Raw genomic sequence first — 16873 nt, 5'->3', positions numbered from 1 at the left:
AGTCTAGACCAGCAATGCCCGGTAGCGACAGTGTGACCCGTGTACGTCATTTTGCTTTTGCAGTACCCGCATAAACAAAGAAGAAAGCGATGAAGTCAATCTTAATAACATGCCTCGGTTAACCCAGTACCGCTAAAATACCCTAAGTTCAGAATGTCATCAACGCCAACCATTACTAGGGAGAGATCTCACCTACTTTATTTCTCATGCTCAGTCTTCTGAATGTGGCCAGCGTTTTCCACTTAGAGCGCATCTCAGTTTGCACTGGCCACATCGCTAGCGCTCAAGGGCCACCCACACTTGGCCGGTGGCGGCCGTACTGGGCAGTGCACGATTAGGCCACAGGCACGTAAAATCTGCTATCGTAAGCCAAACCCAGAGGACAGAGAGAGGAAGGGAAACCATAAATTCCTTACGCCCTGGGGCGGGCGCAGGAAATTTTGCAAGGCTCCAGTTCAGTGAGGCTAACTGCACAGCCCCGTCAACACACAACACCGGGCACCTAAGGCCCAACTCGAAGCCCTTTCTCCCTCCTGCCACAGGTTCTGCCCTGTGCCCTTCTGAGCAGGGGACAGTAGTGCCACCACCACAGGCTGACGTGGCATGAAGGCAGGTGGCCGGCGGAACTCAGTGGGCAGAGACGGGAGTATAAACCGTTCACGGTGCGGCACTGCTCCGGGTCCCCGCCAACTCTGTAGTTCCCCCTCAAACTTCCATCCAGGTAAAAAGAACCTGTCAAGGACTTCACACTGTGGCTCATATACACACCAAATAGTGTTGCATATGGTAGCGTGACCTGAATTTTCTAGGAAAGCCCTACCTGGGAAATCAGACAACCACTGTATTCCTTGTTGTTCAGATTGACTGACACTCGTTGCCACTGTGGAAAATCACACGACCAGCGGTGCCACCCAGTGTTTGAGCTGTCCCAGTCTGAACTGGTGGCTGTCGCCTTCCCGGTGACTTTATGCATAGATGCGGGCATCTGACAACTTCAAGTCTTCTGTGCAGTCAAGCCCGAAAAGGGAGTGTGTTCAAATGCTGATTCGATTGTGGCAAACTATGTCCCCTTTCCTTGATATCCTTTCTAGACTCCACCTGACCCGGGCTGGCAACATTTTCTTGTAAAGAGCCACATAGGAAACATTTTAGGCTTTGTGGGCCACATTCAGTCTGTCCCTTACTGTCCTTTCTTCAAAAAACAATAACCCTTTCACAGCTTAAAACTCCTATCAGTTCACTGGGTATACAAACACAAGCTGTGGCCAGATCTGGCCGGCCCACCCTAAAGCACAACATTGATGCTATTGGAGGATGAATGTGGGTGGGTTGTGTTACCTATGAATTTGTGTACCCATTTCTTTGTGTACATGCATCAGTGGGCACCAGCCACAGCTGAGGACAGGACAAAACAAGAGGAACAGCAGTGGTTACCAGAGGCTGTACTTACCTGCCTTAACTTACTTACTTTGCACCAAAGCCCTAATGTAGCAGACGGAGCTTTCCGGTGGTTTTGAGAGGCTGACAAAAGCCATGGACTCACTTCCTGGAAAAATACCCATGCAAATCCAGATCTGCATCTAATTTCCCAAAGGTTCATAAAACGTCCAAGACCCTTCTAGGACTGTGCTGTGCAATAAGGTAGCCACTAGAGCCAGGTGGACATTTAAGCCTAAAGTCATTAAAATACAAAATTCTGGTCCCAGCCACATTTCAAACGCTCCGCAGCCACCAGTGCAGAAAGATCTCTTGAACAGCTTGGCTCTGGAATTCCGCCAAGGCTAAGAGCACCTGCCTTAAGGAGAACCCACCACACATGTGCTGGCCTGTAACCCCACTCCCTGTCTGATACAGGCTGTCTTGTGTCTCTGAATATACACAGGCCACAAAAGAAATGGGGAACGATACTTACCACACTGGTGAACACCCCGAAAGTTCATGTAGCTCTGAGGAACCCCCGGTCACCTTCAACGGAAGGCATCTTAGCTAGAGCCACGCCTCCAAAGGCAGCAAATCTGCACCCCTCACCCTTCTCCACTCAATGTGTGTGTACTTCAGTCCACATCGGCGTGCCCCTCATCCTGCTGTGGCATGCCTCATGGCTTTCTCGTGAGAAAAATACACTGCCACAGGGCAGGCCATCAGCCATCTGTTCTGCATTAATAACCAGGGACACCGATCACGTTCGTGGCTCTCTGTCCGAGTGCTGTTCTCGGCCTCCTGCATATATGAGGTCATGTGGCCCTCACCCAAAGCTAGGAGGTGGGGACTAGCGTTATCCCCTAAATGTAGATGAGGGGACTGAAGTTGGAGGCTCAGGAGGACTGAATAACCTGTCCCATGTCACCCAGTGAATGCCAGAGGGAAATGGTGACGAGGCTAGAGTGGATAGACCCTTGCAACGCTCAGGTCTAAAACCATCCAAATGTTCTTAGTGCGATGTCTGAGGTCGCAGAGGTGGTCACATGCACATCTGCACAGGTCTCCAGACCTGTGGGTACCTGCCCCCATGCTCTCCCTGTATTCACCCACACAATTCATGTATCCTTCCTCCTCCCATCCCTGGGCAAGTCTCTTAAAGGACACCCAGTGTCTCTCCTTGTAACAGCAGCTTCACAAAATTTCCTGTGTCGGATGCAACTGCACGGAAGCGAACGACAGCATGCGGGGCACAGAGGAAGCACTCAGGAAAGGTTATTGTCCCGAGCACTGATTCCTAGAAAGCTTCCCCATCTCCCGCCTAGGCACCTAACCGTCGCTGGAGGGCATCCGGGAACTCAGCCGGCTGGGGCTGTGGACCCGCCCTTACCGTGCTCGGCCTCGAAGCCCGCAGCCCTCCCCAGACGCGCCGAACTCTCCACCACGTCCACCAGGGCCCTGACCGTCCCGCTGTCCCTCCGTCCGCCCTTCCGCAAAGAAATGTCACTGCACCCCGGGACTCACGGCTTCTCCCCAAAGCCGCCTGAGCGAGCCTGCTCTCACCCGGCCCACGGATAGAGAGGTGTTTGCAGAGCGGGCACTCGGAGAAAGGAGAGGGGGCACACGTCGTGGGAACGTCTATTTTTATTTTTTCTTTAATTTTTTTTATTTATTCAATTTCAAGTGATCTTTTTTTTCAATATGTGAAATTTATTGTCAAATTGGTTTCCATACAACACCCAGTGCTCATCCCAGAAGGTGCCCTCCTCACTACCCATCACCCACCCTCCCCTCCCTCCCACCCCCCATCAACCCTCAGTTTGTTCTCAGTTTTTAAGAGTCTCTTGTGCTTTGGCTCTCTCCCACTCTAACCTCTTTTTTTTTTTCCTTCCCCTCCCCCATGGGTTTCTGTTAAGTTTCTCAGGATCCACATAAGAGTGAAAACATATGGTATCTGTCTTTCTCTGTATGGCTTATTTCACTTAGCAACACACTCTCCAGTTCCATCGTCGTGGGAACGTCTAAAGGCCAGTCACCAATCGGCTGCCGGGGTAGCGGGCATGGCCCCAGCGTGCTCCTGCCCATGATGTCCCGCCTCCCGGAGGAGCTATCCCAGCCCCAAACTACCCTGAAGGCCTGGCCAGGGCATAGCGATTGGTGGGTGGCAGGGACCCCCGCGAATTGGGGTTGGCAGCCCGTCTCTAGTCCCTGGGCCTCTGGAAGAATGAGGCACCTCACTAGTTGCTCCTATTCGTGCTAAAGCCCAGGTCAGGGCTGGAGGTGATTCAGGTCCCCTGGCCTCAGGGTCAAGGGATCTCAGCTTTCTGGAAAGTGTCTCTGGGAGGCACAGGGACCCGCTTTATGTCCCACCTTTCTTTCCAGCTCCAGAGACTCAGGAGAATCTGCCTCTGCTTATGTTCCTGTGTCCAGGGACACACAAGGACCCACCACTCGATGGTCTTTACGTTCCCGCACCCTGGGACTCACAGGGACCTGCCACCCCTTCCATTTCTGTGTCCAGGGACACACAGGACCATGCCACGTGATGGTGTTTCCATTCCCGGGTCCAGGGACGCACAAAGATCAGCCTCCAATTCCATCCCTGGGTCCATGGGTGCACTGGGACCCGCCATGCAATGGTCTTTCCATTCACACGACCAGGTACCCACAGGGACCTTCCATTCCTGTGTCCAGAAATACACAGCGACCAGCCACGCGACTGTCGTTCCATTCCTGCACACAAGGACACACAATGACCAGCCTCCCCTTCCATTCCTTTGTTTAGGGACCCACAGGGACCCGCCGTGCAAGTTCTTTTATTGTCTCACCCAGGGACACACAGGACTCTGCCTCCCCATGTGTGCCTGTGTCCGGGGAACGGTATTGCCTTCACCCGCCAAGAGAACCACGGAGACGCGAATCCGTTCCATTCCTGTGTCGAGCAACGCAGAAGGATGCGTCACCAAAGGCTGATCGGTCACACGCACTGGGCCCCACAGCAACCTGCCTCCACTTCCATTCTCGTGGCCCGGAGGACACAGGTACCCGTTCGCCACATCCTTTCCATCTCCTCACTTCTTGGAAGCCAGGGACCTGCTGAAATTTCCAGTCCTGCTTCCCTGGATGGGACGTCCCTGGAGGGCCCACGGACGCCTTTCTCTTCCCGCCCTCAGGGACTCCCAGGGACCTGCATCTCCCACTCTTCCTGTGCCCAGCGATGCACAGGCGACACCTGCCACGAGATGGTGTATTAATTTCCCTGTCAAGGGACCAGCGGGACCTGCCGCCCCATCCATCCCTGTTTCCATGGCACACAGGAACACACGAAGCCCAAGTTTTGTCACTTGGTGAGCGCGAGCATGGTTGGGGACCAGCCTTCCCTTCCATTTCTTTGTCTAGAGGTGCACAGGGACCTGCCACGACATGGCCATTCCATTCCTGCACCCAGGGAAGCACAGGGACCTGCCACCCTTCCCTTTCTATTTCTGAGATGCACAGGGATCGGGTACACAAAAATCCATCCAAGTGCAGCACACAGGGATGCACACCCACAGACTGTCCTCCGCTTCCTCTCTGGTATCCAGGGGGACACAGGGGCCGGGCACTTGATGATCATTCCATTCCCGCGCCCGGGTCCCCACTGGGGATCTGCCTCCCCTTCCATTCCTGTGTCCAGGGACACACAGGAACTCACCACAGGGCGGTCTTTTCATTTCGCACCCAGGGGCGCAAGGATCCTGCCTCCTGTCACATTCCTGGGTCGAGGGACACAAGGGGCTTCGCCACGCATTGGCCCTTCCATCCCTGCGCCCAAGGACGCACAGGGACCCTGTGCTGCCTCTCCCATTCCTATGTCCCTGGATGCAAAAGACCGGCCACGCGATGCTCTTTCTATCCCTCTGCTTTTGGACTCACACTGACCTGCACTCCCGCGTCCAGGAGGCCGATGGACATGCCCCCGTGGCGCTCTTTTCCTTCCCAAGCGGGGACGCACAAGGCCGCGCCCACCAGAAACAGCCTCCCTTTGAATGTCTTAGTGCAGGCACCGGAAAGGACCCCCCTGGCCCGGTTTCTCCATTTCCGCACCCAGGGACGCGCAGGAATCTACCGCCACTTGCATTTCTGTTTGCGAGGCACAAGCGATCCAAGCCTCAAAAGTTTTTATTGTTGTTGTTGTCTACCCCAGCCCAGCGATGGAACAGGAACAGGCTCTCCTTCCATTCCTGTGTCCAGGGATGAATCCAGGGAGGCCAGGCGAAGGTCATCCCATTCCCGTGCCCAGAGACGTACAAGGACCTGTCTCCACGTGGATTCCTGTGTTCCAAGAACGCACAGGGACCCACCCCGCGACGGTCTCTCCCTTCCCGCACCACGGGATCCACAGGAACCTGCCTCAACTTCCATTCACGTGGCCAGGGAGGCACAGGGCCCTGCTGCCACTTCCCTTACTGGTTCCCTGGATGCAGCGGGAGCCGCCAAGCATCGCCTTTCTCTTCCCGCGCTCAGGGTCTGGGGACCCGCATCACCTACTCTTCCGGTTTCCAGTGAGGAACAGGTGTGTTCCTTCCCGAACACTCCGGGAACAGCCTTCCTTTGAATGCCTTTGTTCAGGGTCTTGCAGGGACCCGCTCTGGCCTAGTCTCTCCATTCCCTCGCCCAGAGACGTGCAGGAATCTACCTGCACTTGTATTCGTGTTTCAGAGGCACAGGGGGACACAAGCTGCTAAGGTTTTTTTTGTTTTTTGTTTCTCGTTTTTCTTCCCCAGCCTGGCGATGGAAGGGAAGCAGGCTCTCCTTCCATTCCTGTGTACGGATGAATCAGGGCGGCTATGCGATGGGCATCCCATTCCCGTGCCCAGGGATGTAGCGGCACCTGCCTCCACGTGGATTGCTCCTATGCTAGGCCTGCCAGTCTGTTTTTTCCTTTCTTGCGTCAGACATGCATGTAGAGACGGTGACTTTCTCCCACAGGGACTCTTGATGTCTGACTCCCAGGTAGCTATCCCTGCCTCTAATTTGGATGCGGGGAAGGAGAGTAGGGCAAGAATATAACCAGCCTCCTACTCGCTACTTGGAGAACACAAATAGAGTTGGAAAGCAAGAGGAAAAATGTGGAAACTGGGCTCTGAGGTGATGAGAAGAGGGAGACCAAGCTATGTGAGAAAAAAAGAAAAACATTCACAGCTTCATTGCAAATTGTTGAGAGCTCACTTGGAAAAACATGGAGGTGGGTTTTTATTCACCGAGTAAACATCCAACGAGCACCTTTTGTGAGCCAGGCATTGGCTGTCGAGCAATGAATAAAACGTGATCCTTGCCATCAATAGACTGAGAGGTCCCACCGACTGAATAATTGATGGAATTCGGTCTCTGAAGTACATCAGCAGTACTACCAAGTATTAACCATCCATCTTGAATTACGTAGCAACAAGTAGAAAGTTTCATAAAATTAAATCAAAGTAGTAACAGCCTCTACAAAGAATTCTGGAAGAAAAGAAGGTAAGATTTTTTGTGTGGGTTTAATGTGGAGGGGCTGACAAGAGCTGGGTGTTCAGCTCTTTAAAGCATTTTCAGCTTTCTACCTGAGCCAGGTTCTGGGCTAAGTATTGAGGATGAAAACGCTGGATAGAACACATTTACTCATAATAAAAGAGTGCACAAGAGAATGGAAGCAGACATGTCAACTAGCAAACATATCTTATAAAATGTGTTCAAAATTTGACCACAGAATGTTACTGGAGCACAAAGGACATACTTAAAGCAAACTTGGAAGAAGGAAAGGGTTTCCCAAAAGACATGATGGTCCTTCAAGTGAGTTTCAGATGGTGCTGAAAAGGAGTTTATTAGGTTTTATAAAAGGGAGTGAACAATGAGGGGAGACATTTAGAAAGAAAGAATAGTTCTTGGACAAGGCAGAGATTTTCAACAATTGTCTTAGGGAGTTTCATGTGTCCAGAAGATATAAATACTTGCGGGTATGTGGAAAAAGATGAAGTCAGAGAAGAAGGCAGAGGCCAGGTCAGGAAATATCTTGTGCCCTAAACTAAGGCCATTGAACTTCATGCTGAAAGCATTGGAGATCTCTTGAAGAATTTTCAACAAAGACCATTTTCATAACTGTACCCTGTTCTACTCTGAAAATCAGGGTATAGAATGGGTTGGGAGAGGCCAGAGCAGACATAAAGAAATAAGAAGGCTAGAGTAGACACATGCTCTTTGTCCAACATCCTGGTCATCAAAATACCAGCCCTCTCCCATCCTAATATCCTTCTCAGCCCACATGACTCAGGTGGGGGCTCATATGCTTTCTTTCAACCTCAAGAATGGACAAGTGACCAGAGGCGTGAACAATCAAAATACCTCTTTATCATCTTACCCCTGCTCACTCTAGCCAGTCATTGGTCTGGGGTTGGGCCTGTAGCACAACCCAAATGATAAAACAGATTTTGCTGAAGCCATCAAAAAGGATGTTTTGCTCTTTTTTGGAAAGGCTAACGAAAAGGCTCATGTAGCCTTAGGGCTGCCAGTGACCATCTTCTGACTATGGAGAGCTGCTGCTGGAGACAAAGGGTGGGAAATAGAGTCCTGGCAACACTATATGGACCTTTGCATCCAGGAAAGCCTGAAAACATTTCTACTCTTCTGACTTCTCAGTTACATAAGCCAATAGATAATAATAATAATAATAATAATAATAATAATTCTTTTCATTTTTTGCTTAAGTTAGTTGGAGTCCAACTTCTTGGACTGAAAACCCAGAGTCCTGATTAATACCAGGTCTATCACAGTAATCCAGACCAAAAATAGAATTAAAATAATGCCACAGTGGATGAAGAGGGAAAAGAGACATAAGAAAAAAAGTAAGGAAGCATCATCTATAGGCTCTGGTGGTTGATTACATAGTGGGTGTGGAGAGGTAAGAGTCTTTGATAATGTCATACTTATTGGCTTGGAACACTGTGTGGCTAGTGGTGATGTCCAATGAGAAAGTGAACGTAGGTGGAAAAACAGGTTTCAGATGAAAAATAGTAAGTTCACTCTTGGATATGTTTATGGAGATGAGGGTCGGACTTGGGCTCTAGATTTAAGAGTGGTAGATAGTGGTAGATAGAGCTATCATTGTGAATATGTTAAGCCAGAGAGAATAAAGAGAGCAAAAAAGATCACTTTTCAGTGAAAAGAGAATGTCAAGGACACAGCCTAAGTGGATGACTGTTATATGATGGCATGCAGAGGAAAAGGAACCACAAAGGAGACTGAGGATAAGACACTGGAGAGGTTGTGTGACAACCAGGTCATGTGCCTCAAGAACTTTGACAGCAATTGAAGGAGTAAGAGTTTCAAGAGTGAAATTCTGTTCAATAGACTCTGTACTAAAAAAAACAAAGAAGTGACTTATTTTCACTTCTGATTTCTAAAGTGCTTACAAATGATGTCCTTAACAATTAGCAAAATTTGAATGAACTGTATGTAAATCATAACCTTTTCTTATACTCCACTGAAAATTAAGGTTGCTGGGCAAACTGCCACCCTAACATCTAGGGACAGGCCAGGACAGACAATCACAGCCAGGGACAGTTTGCCTGGAGCCCAAGCCACTGGAGCCATAAACTGGTACGAACACTCAGCAGGTAACTTTGACACATTACTGAGTCTGAGTAGGACTAGCAGGACAGTGAGGGATACTTGGGGGCTGCAGTCTTAGGAGGGTCATCACACTTTCAGGAGTTTTACCTCCAGAACCCGCCCCCCCCCCGCAAGTTTTCACAGGAAGACATAAGGAAAACTCAGGTTTCTGATAGACTAGGCTGGCGGTAGCATTGAACATTTTGAAAGACAGGCAGTACTTTCTCCATGATAGAGTTCCCCTATTTAGCAGGGGAAAACACTTTACCAGAGTTTTGCCATACCTGAGACCAGGGAAATTACTCAATTCTACCCCCTCTAGACTTTCAGTCTTAACTAAAAGGAGGGAAAAAAATTCTGAGACACACCAGTGAAGGTCACAGTCCAGGGACAGGGCCTACTGAAAGATAGATATTTAACATAATATTATAGAACAATTGGATTCCCCCTGCATCATACCACCACAGTAACAGGGTCTAGAATGATAGCAGTGGACTATTATACTGTTATACTGCAGTGCGAAGAGCTGTAAGGCCCAGATTCTTATTTAAGAAGGAATTTTTAGGGGCCCCTGGGTGGCTCAGTCGGTTAAGCGTCCGACTTCAGCTCAGGTCATGATCTCACGGCTCGTGGGTTCGAGCCCTGTGTTGGGCTCTGTGCCGACAGCTTGGAGCCTGGATCCTGCTTCGGATTCTGTGTCTCCCTCTCTCTCTGGCCCTCCCCCACTCACGCTCTGTCTCTCAAAAATGAATATACATTAAAAACTAAAACAAAAAGAAGGAATTTTTAGGGACGACCAAAGACCACAGGAGAGTTACAAATAAGGATGCTGGAAGAAATTGAAACCTTGGCACTTACAGCTAGACAACTAGAACAAGCACTAAACAAAGCCCAACTCCAAGGCAGATTGATAACACCTTACACCAAAGGCCTACTTCCTTAGCTCCTATTATCCAGTATATCATTCCAGCTTTCAATAAAAATGACAATGTATGAGACAAGGCAACAATATGCAGTCTGAGGAGACAAAGCAAACATCAGAACAACATTCAGACATGGTATAGATTTTAGAATCATCAAACAGGGAATTTAAAATAACTGTGATTAATATGTTAAGGGCTGGGGCGCCTGGGTGGCTCAGTTGGTTGAGCGTCTGACATCGGCTCAGGTCATGATCTCATGGCTCGTGGGTTCGAGCCCCGCGTCGGGCTCTGTGCTGACAGCTCAGAGCCCGGAGGCTGCTTCGGATTCTGTGTCTTCCTCTCTCTCTGCCCCTCCCCCTCTCTGTCTCTCTCTCTTCCTCCAAAAAAATATGTTAAGGGCTATAATGTGAAAAACATAGGCAATGGGCAAGAACAGACAGGTAGAATACAGAAGAGTGACATCAGCAAAAATAGTAGAGTAGGGAATTTGAAGGGTCTGTCCCTTCACAGAAACACCAGAAAATGGGCAAATACTATCTGAATTAACTTTGTCAGACTCTAGGAAATAAAGTTTTCTAGCAACCAAGTGAATGCGGAAAAAAGAAAAAAAAACAAAGAAAACTGAGGATAGGAGAACTCTGTGGCATTTTGACTGAGCCTCAGCCCACTCCCCTCCCCTCTGTGACAATAGTCCTGAAGACAAAAAGCTGGCATTCCTGGTGTGGGTACCCTGTCTGAGGGAGCAGAGGAGATCTTGTTCCCAAGGAATTGTATTTGTCTACTTTAACCTGTCTGGGGTTTCCCTGAGGACCGATGCAAGGTGCTTGCTTTTTTTTTTTTTTTTTTTTACCTAACTCCAAACTCTCTGGTGGTGACAGAGTAGCTGGATAAGGACAAAGAGAATAAGAACCTTGAAAGCAGCAAGAAAGCGAGGGCACCTGGGTGGCTCAGTCAGTTAAGCATCCAACTCTTTTTAAAAAATTTTTTTTTACATTTATTTTTGACATACAGAGAGACAGAGTGCAAGCGGGGGAGGGGCAGGGAGAGAGGGAGGCACAGAATCCGAAGCAGGCTCCAGACTCTGAGCTGTCAGCACAGAGCCCTATGCGGGCTTGAACCCACGAGCCGTGAGATCATGTCCTGAGCTGAAGTTGGTCACCCAACCAACTGAGCCACCCAGGCACCCCTAAGCATCCAACTCTTGATCTTGGCTCAGGTCATGACCACACGGTTCATGGCATAGAGCCCTGTGTTGGGCTCTGTGCTGGGATTCTCTCTCTCCTTCTCTTTTTGCCCCTCCCCCACTCATTTTAGGCCCAAAGACAAAAATAGGTTTAAAGTGAAAGGATGGAAAAGATATTCCATGCAAATTGTAATCAAGAGACCTGAGGTGGCTATGCTAGTATTAGGCAAAATAGATTTTAATCAAAACATGTTACGTATTGATAAAAGAGTCACATTATCAAGAATTAATACAACAATTATAGACATATTCACACCTTACAAGAGAGTCCCAAAATATATGAAGCAATGTTTGATAAACTAAAAGGAAGAAATGGGTTTACAATTGTCAAAAACTTCACTTCTCACTTTCAGTACTGGTAGAACACCCAGACAGATCAATAAGGAAATAGAAAACTTGAACAACACTATAAATCAACTTGACCTAGCAGACATATATTCCACCCCCAAACAGTGGAACATACATTTTCATGTGCACATGGACTATTCTCTGGATAGATTATATGTTAGGTCGCAAGTCCGTAGCCCACTTTTTGAGTTATTAGCTTTTTGCTGTTGAGTTGTAGGAGTTCCTTATATATTTTGAACATCAACCCCTTATCAGATATATGCTTCACAAACATTTTCTCTCATTCCATAGGTTGCCTTTTAACTCTGTTGATTCCTTTGCTGTGCGGAAGCTTTTTAGTCTGATATAGTCCCACTTCTCTATTTTGGCTTTTGTGGCCTGTGCTTTTAGTGTAATAGTATGAAAGCATGGCCAAGACCAATGTCATGAAGCGTTCCCTCCTATGTTTTCTTCTAGGAGTTTTATTTTAAGTCTTCCATTTGTCTTGAGTCCATTTTGAGTTGACTGTTGTTATACAAGATGTAGGGTCGGATTTAATTCTTTTGCATGTGGATACCCAGTTTTGCCAGTTCCATTTGTTGAAGAGATTATTACTTCCCCATAGCAAATTCGTGGCACCCTTGTCAAAAATCAATTGACCATATATACATGGACTTATTTCCAGGCTCTCTATTCTGTTCCACTGGTCTATATGTCTACTTTTATGCCAGTACCATACTGTTTTGACCAGCTTTGTAATATATTTTGAAATAAGGAAGAATTATGCCTCCAGTTTTGTCCTTTTTTCCTCAAGATTGACTTGGCTATTCATTGTCTTTTGTGGTTCTATATGAATTTTAGAATTGGTTTTTTTCTATTTCTATTTTTAAAAAGTCAGTGGGACTTTGATAGGATTGCGCTGAACCTATGGATTGCTTTGGGAAATATGGACATTTAAACAATGTTAAGTCTTCTGATCCATGAACATGGGGTGTCTTTCCATTTGTTTGGGTTTTTAATTTCTTTCATCAGTGTTTTGTAGAAAATGGGCTAAGAACTTGAACAGACATTTCTCCAAAGAAGACATACAAATAGAACAACAGATATATGGGGAAAAAATGCTCAAAATTATTAATCATCAAGGAAATGTAAATCAAAACCACAATGAGGTATCACCTCACACCTGTCAGAATGGTTATTATTTAAAAAAAAAAAGACAACAAGGGTTGGCAAAGATGTGGAGACATTGGAACCCTTGTATACTGTTGGTGGGAATGCAAAATAGTACAGTCGTTATGGAAAATAGTATGGAGGTCTCTCAAAAAATTAAAAATAGAACTATCAGATGATCCAGTAATCCCACTTCTGAGTATTTATCCACAGTTGCTGCAATCAGGGTCTCAAGGAGCTATTTGCACTCCCATGTTCATTGAAGTACAATTCACAACAGCCAAGATATGGAAACAACCTAAATGTTCTTTGATAGATGAATAAAGAAAATGTGGTATATACATGCAATGGAATATTATCCAGCATTAAGAAAAGAAGGGCGCTCACTTCGGCAGCACATATACTAAAACTGGACCTATACAGAGAAGATGAGCATGGTCCCTGCACAAGGATGACACACAATTTGCAAACTCTTCCCAAGAGTTTCTCAAGAAATGCCACGCAAAAAAAAAAAAAAAAAAAAAAAAAAAAAAAAAAAAAAAAAAAAAAATTCTGCAAAATGGGACAACATGGATGAACCTTGAGGACATTATGCTAAATCAAGTAAGGTAGTCACAAAAAGTCAAATGCCATACTATTCCACTTATATGAGGTACCTAAAATAGTCAAATTCATAGAATCAGAGTGGAATGGTGGTTGCCTGGGGCTGGGGGGAGGGGGAAACAGGGAGTTGCTAAGCGATGGGCATCAAGTTTCAGTTAAGCAAGATGAGTAAGTTCTAGAGATCCACTGTACAACGCTGTACTTATAGTCAACAATAATGTAACATCCACTTCACAATTTTAAAGGGTAGGTCTCATATTCAGCATTTTGCTAAAATAAAATTTAATTTAATTTTTTTTAATGTTTTTATTTATTTTTGAGACAGAGAAAGACAGAGCATGAGCAGGGGAGGGGCAGAGAGAGAGGGAGACACAGAATCTGAAGCAGGCTCCAGGCTCCGAGCTGTCAGCACAGAGCCGGACGCAGGGCTCAAACTCACACACCGCGAGGTCATGACCTGAGCCGAAGTCCGACACTCAACCGACTGAGCCACCCAGGCGCCCCAATAAAATTTAACTTAATTTTTAAATTAATCCCCAGTAAATTTTAAATGATTGATATGACAAAATATTTTCTCTGACCACAACAAAATGAAGCTGTAAGTCAGTAACAGAAGGAAAACTGGGAAATTAACAAATACATGGAAATTAAATAACACCCTCTTAAAAACACTGATTCAGAGAAGAAAGCAGAAAGGAAATGAGATGTATGAAATTAAAATCACAACATGACAAAACTTATGAGATGTAGCAAAGAAATTCAGAGCTGTAAATACATTAAATAAGAAGAAATATCTCAAATCAATAACTTAACTTTACACTTTAAGAAACAAAAAAAAAGATCTAACTAAATACAAAGCTAGTAGAATGAAATAAATAATAAATATTGGCTGGGTGGGTGGGTGGCTCAGTTGGTTGGGCGTCCAACTTCAGCCCAGGTCATGATCCTGCGCTTTGTAGGTTCAAGCCCCACATTGGGCTCTGTGCTGACCACCTGGAGCCTGCTTCAGATTCTGTGTCTCCCCCTCTCTCTGCCCCTCCCCCGGTCTGTCTGTCTCCCAAAAATAAACATTAAAAAAAAATTTAAATAATACATATTGGAGTGAAGATAGAGAATAGAAAAATATTACAGTGAATCAACAAAACAAAAAGGTAACTCTTTGAAAAGACCAACAAAGTTGACAAACATTTACCTAGAGTAACAAAGAAAAAAAAGGAGGAAAGATTCCAATCAGAAATGAAAGTGGCAACCTTACATAAATATAAAGGATTATAAGAAAATATTATGAATAACTGCACACCAACAAATTAGGCAACTGAGATGAAATGGACAACACTGTACCGGAAGTTCTGGCCAGAGCGATGAGACAAATGAACAAACCAAAAAGTCCTCATATTGGAATGGGAAAAGTAAAACTATATTCACAGGTTCCATGATCTTAATGTAGAAAACCCTAAAGAATTCACACACAAACTACTAGAGCTAATAAACAAATTCATCAAAGTTGCAGGGTAAAATATCAACATGCAACAATCAGTTGTATTCTTATATAGGAGTAATGAACAATGTGAAAAGGAAGTTAATAAAATATATTTACAGTAATAGCAAAAGGAATGAAATACATTGGACCAAATTAAGCCAAGGAGGCACAAAAGTTGAAACAAATACTACAAAACATTACTGAAAGAAATGTTAAAACACCTAGCGGGAGAACCTGGGTGGCTCAGTTGGTTAAGCGTCCAACTGTTTTGTTTTTTTTTAAGTTTTATTTATTTTTGAGAGAGAGAGAGAGCATGAGCAGGGGAGGGGCAGAGCCGCGAGATCATGACCTGAGCTGAAGTCAGATGCTCTACTGACTGAGCCACCCAGGTGCCTGCCCCATTGTCTAACTCTTGATTTCAGCTCAGGTCACGATCAAGCCCTATGTTGGGTTCTGTGAAGACATCCTACGTTTATGGACTGAAAGACTTATTGCTAAAGTGGCAATACTACACAAAACAATCTATAAAATTCAGTACAATCTCTATCAAATGTCCAACAGCCTTTTATGCAGAAACAGAAAAACCAACCCTAAAATTGATATAAAATTGCAAGACATCCCGAATAGCCAGAACAACCTTGAAAGAGAGGGAAAATGTTGGTAGATTTCTACTTTCTGATTTCAAAATTTATTAGAATCAAAACAGTGTGGTACTGGCATAAGGCTATATACAGACAAATGGAATAGAATTGTGAGTCTAGAAATAAGCCCATACGTTTACAGTCAACTGATTTTTGACAAAGGTGCAAGATCGTTCAGTGAGGAAAAATTGGCTCTTCAAAAAAATAATGCTGAGACAATTGGATATCCACATGAAAAAGTATGAAGTTGAACCCCTACCTTACATTATACACAAAAATTAATTCAAAATGGACTAAAGACCTAAGTGCTCAAAGAGCTAAATGATCGAGGAGTTAAAACTTTAAAATTCTGAGGAAAACACAGGTCAAATCTTCATGACCTTGAGTATGGCAGTAGTTTTTAAAAGATGACACCAAAAGTATAAGCAACAAAAGGAAAAATAAATAACTTGGACTTCAGTAAAAGTAAAAACTTTTGTGCATCCAGAAAGAGATGCATTTCTCCAGAATGGGAGAAAATATTTGCAAACCATATAAATGATAAGGGCCAATTATCCAGAATATACAAAGAACTATTACTATTCAACTATAAAAAGACAAACCACCCAATTAACAAATGGGCAAAGGGCTCAAACAGACATTTCTTCAAAGAATATATACATATGGCCAACAAGCACATGAAAAGATACTCAACATTATTAGTCATTGGGGAAATGCAAGTAAAAGCCACAAAACCTCACACCCACTAGGATAGCTATAATTAAAAACAATGGAAATTAACAAGTCTTGGTGAGGCTGTGGAGAAATTGGAACGCTTGTACATTCTGGTAGGAACGTAAAATGGGGCAGTTGTGGGAAACCATTTGGAGGTTCCTCAAAAAGTCAAAAAATACAATTACCAAATGACCCAGGTGTATACTCTACCCCAAGGTGTATACCTGAAAGAATTGGTATTTTCAATTATTTTGAAAACAGCCATCCAAACAAATACTCATTCATGAATTTTCATAGAGCACTATTCACAAAGCCAAAAGATGAAAATAACCTAAATGTCCTTCAGTGGAAGAATGAATAAACAAAATATGGTATATCTATTCAATGGAACATAATTCAGCCTAAAAAGGAATCAACTGATACATGCTACAACGTGGGTGGACCTCACAAACAAGTGTACAATTAAGTAGCATTTAGTACCTTCACTATGTTGTGCATTCATCACATCTGCTTTGAAAACATTCTCATTACCCCAAAGGAGACGCCCATCCTCCCCAGCCTCTGGCAACCACTAATCTGTTTTCTGTCTCTATGGATTTACCTATATTGAATATTTCACATAAATGGAACCATATAGTATATGAGCTTCAGTGCCTGGTCAGCATATTGTTTCTTGAGGTTTGTCCACGTCGTAGCATGTATCAATATTTCATTCCCTTTTCTGGCC

General features: G+C 45.2%; 1 non-coding gene across 1 annotated transcript; it reads left to right on the top strand.

Annotated features, from left to right (window-relative positions):
* Positions 1 to 13087: 13087 nt before the first annotated feature.
* LOC122235562 lies at positions 13088 to 13194 on the top strand. Its single transcript, XR_006213616.1, has one exon. It is a non-coding gene; the product is annotated as a U6 spliceosomal RNA (small nuclear RNA).
* The last annotated feature ends 3679 nt before the right edge of the window (positions 13195 to 16873 follow it).

Source organism: Panthera tigris, chromosome X, assembly GCF_018350195.1.
Source record: "Panthera tigris isolate Pti1 chromosome X, P.tigris_Pti1_mat1.1, whole genome shotgun sequence".
Taxonomy (NCBI): Eukaryota; Metazoa; Chordata; class Mammalia; order Carnivora; family Felidae; genus Panthera; species Panthera tigris.
Note: the sequence above shows the minus strand (reverse complement) of the source record. Positions and strands in the feature narration are given on the sequence as shown.